General features: G+C 41.3%; 1 protein-coding gene across 3 annotated transcripts in view; it reads left to right on the top strand.

Moving 5' to 3' along the window:
* The first annotated feature begins 752 nt into the window (after positions 1 to 752).
* The window catches only part of LOC135220695 (ecotropic viral integration site 5 ortholog-like), a 431521-nt gene continuing 429035 nt past the window's right edge, over positions 753 to 3238 (top strand). For 2 of the 3 annotated variants that reach the window (XM_064258078.1, XM_064258079.1), the window contains exon 1: positions 753 to 3238. This exon is cut by the window's right edge and continues 2566 nt beyond it. The gene's annotated coding sequence lies outside the window, so the exon portion shown is untranslated. The other variant, XM_064258080.1, reaches the window with a different exon arrangement.

The following is a 3238-nucleotide window of genomic DNA, read 5'->3' on the forward strand; positions in this document are numbered from 1 at the left end:
TTTCAGTCGTTATTCTTCTGAAATGGCTGGACTGTAGTCTAGGCATAGCGTTAATACTAAATATAAGATCTGCTTTTTAAAAATTTTCTTTTTATTTCTTGTGGCCTTCGTTCACTAGATGTAAATGCTTCGTTCCAGACGACTAGTCAGCTGATTTCGATATGAGAATGATGTGAAGGTTTTGGATGATAAAAAGAATACCCTTTAGTATACATAAATAATCTAACCTCTCGGTATTTTAGTGTGGCCTAATCATTACCCTAGATGTCATGAGCAAACCTGTTTTTTCTTTTTTTTTTTTAAATCCTCCTGATGAAAACCATTAGATTTTGTATAGTCCGTGGAAAAGCATTCCCATCTTACAATCTCTTTTCAGTAATAAAATAGCAGAGGTGACACCTCGTTCTGCTGGTGCTCAGGAAGTAAAGAAAGTGAAAGTCGCACTCAACTCAGCACCGGAAAGTGTCTGTAATTTTGTACCGCTCGTCACATGATTTACCTCTAAGCTTCAGAGATTTCGTTTGAACCTGCTTTCGAGGATTACTGGTTGGCGACAGCGCCACTTCTACCACGCCCCCTCCCACCCCAACCAACCACCTAAACGCTCTCTCTCTCTCCCCTTCGCACACTCACACACACACACACAAAAGCGGTTGACCTCCAGTGGCGGTCACCCATGTTGGAGGTCACCAACGCAGAAGAAAGTTCTTGAGGGAGTATAGCAGTAGATTTCAGTGCCCTCCTGACCGCCCTTAAGACCAGGTGTGTGTAGTTCTTAGTCCTGCTTATGGACCTAGAGCACTATCACACCTTCCTTCCCCCATCATCATCATCATCATCATCATCACCATCATCATCATCATCATCCTTTTATCCTTTTATCCTTCCTTTCTAACCGAGTCATAAGGCTCATCATCATCGTCATCAGTCTAGATTCATCAACGCAACATCCTACAGAAGAATTTACGTATCGCCTGAGACAATCCACCGGGTTCCTATCAATCCTTATCCTTGTCCTTTTATCCGCTGGTACAGTAGGATCCTCGTCTACACCATCCTATTCCGCCTCTGGTGACAGAAGGATACAAGAAGGCTTCATATTCCCAGTGGCTCTCTCAGATCAAGTAGGAGCAGAAGAAGGAGACTCAAGTAAGAACGTAAAACTATATCAAGCCACCTGGGAACAGACGCTGGACTTTGGGCTAAAGTCCAAGAAAGTGCACTCCTGAAGAAGTCCTTCTCCTTACAGACTATTGCCTTCGTATCGGACAAGTTCATCTTCGCTTCTGAGTTTGTTGCTGATTTCATTCTTTGCTCTCATCCGAATCCATATTTGTTGTGCTTCATCTACGATCGATAGGAACCAATATACTTTATCATTGCTTAAGTAATTATTTCATTATTTTCATTTCTCGTTTCGCATAACTGACTGACCTTTTAGGTATACTGACTGACCAAGTTATATCTGTGCTGTTGTTAGGGTTTACGATTCTTCAAGTGAGGAAATCTAATCTGTAAACTGGTGCGACCGAATTGAGCTATATATTTGTTGTGACTGTCGAGTGTTTTGTCCTCCCGCAAAAAGAGTAACCATCTCTTGTGAAACATCTATGAACATTGAAAAAGTATCTCTAGAAATACAAGAATAAGCAAGTGTAAGGAAACAGTGTTTACATTACGTAGAGACTACTACTCACTTCACGAACGTCAATCATCAAGAATTATAAGTTCAGTTTTTAAGTTCTGTGCTTTTACGCTCTCACTTCTTGCCATTTTGTTTCTGTAGATGCTTCTCTTCCTCTGAAAGAAACGACACCAGCTTCGATCGGCGCACTTGAGGGGCAAAGTTCCTTTTGTCACCAGAGAGCTACTCAAAAGGTCAAAAAAGAGCCTAGCAGAGTGACGCCCGCCTGAGGAGAAGAACCTGGGAGAGGAGGCTGCTGAAGGAGCGTATTTTTTCCTCTCGAAGTCACTAAACGGGATCTTGACCCGCTGTGTCAAAATAAGAACGTTACCTCCTGAGACTTCTCCAAGTGCGTTTGACACGGTCTGTGGCGCTTCGCTTTGAGAGGGTGCGTTTATACGCTGAAATTAACGAGCGTAATTCTATCCCCCTCTGTTCTGCTTCGTTAAGCTAGCTAAGTTAATAAGGATTTCTTATGAACAGTTTCAAACTAAATTAGAAAGTGACGTCCAGTCGACGCAGGAAAAATTGAGACAAGAAAAGTGGTTGAATGATCATCTATACAAAAAGAGAAAATCATTTCGGCAATAATACAAGATATAAATGAATTTGTCGTCGATAATTTCTATCATCTAAAGAAACTCACGTATTAGTATCGAGGTGAAAAGTTTTTTATTATATGAAGAACTCATTAAACCTCCTGTACTTTCTTAAGAGAATTGCATAACAGACTTTACAATAATAGGAATCAATGCGCTTAGCACTTCATATAAGATAAACTCATCATCAATCAACGCAATTTAGAGTTCCCCGACGCCAACTACAGCAATTAACAGCTCATAGAGAGTCTTTATCTCTTCCTTTCATATCTTTTAACTTTTTTTCTGTCGCGTATTGCAACACGCAAGGCATCATTAAGATTATCCTACATTTTGTGTGTCAAGTCCCGCCATTGATTTGCAAGGATAAACAGGTTACTAGTTCACCAAGAGCAGAGTTGCCAACGATTCCCCCCTTCCTTCCTTACCTGCAGCATTATTCGATCCATACTGGCTTTCTTACATTATTCACAGACCGGACATTCCATCGATTGCTAATAAGCAATTCACTGGCCAGAAATATATTGTTGTTCCAGTTGTTCTTAAAAAAGAGAGACGCATTAAAATTGCAAACGTAGATTGGTAACGCCTGTGAGAGGTCGAGTTCGCGTGTCTTCTTAGTTGCACGTCAGACCACAGTCGCAGGAAAATAACAAACTTAAGCCTACGGTAATTGACAGTGCCACACACCATCCATTCTTCCGTGTGAAATATTGGCATTCGATCATCTGGCAAGAAAAGAGGTCACCCGATTCGATCGTTTTTAGGAATAGTGTACAAGGTTTTGTTTATTTGCGCATATTACGAGCTGAGGAAAACTCCACTGGATGCGCGGTCACCGCTACTCGAATGATCAGTAGTTGCGTATCTAGGGCAGCTGGTGATGATTGCGCGAGTGAAGGGTAGTGTGCCATCGATTCTGAATTAAGAACAAAAAATAAGACGAGAAACTGAC

This window comes from Macrobrachium nipponense, chromosome 2, assembly GCF_015104395.2.
Source record: "Macrobrachium nipponense isolate FS-2020 chromosome 2, ASM1510439v2, whole genome shotgun sequence".
Taxonomy (NCBI): domain Eukaryota; kingdom Metazoa; phylum Arthropoda; class Malacostraca; order Decapoda; family Palaemonidae; genus Macrobrachium; species Macrobrachium nipponense.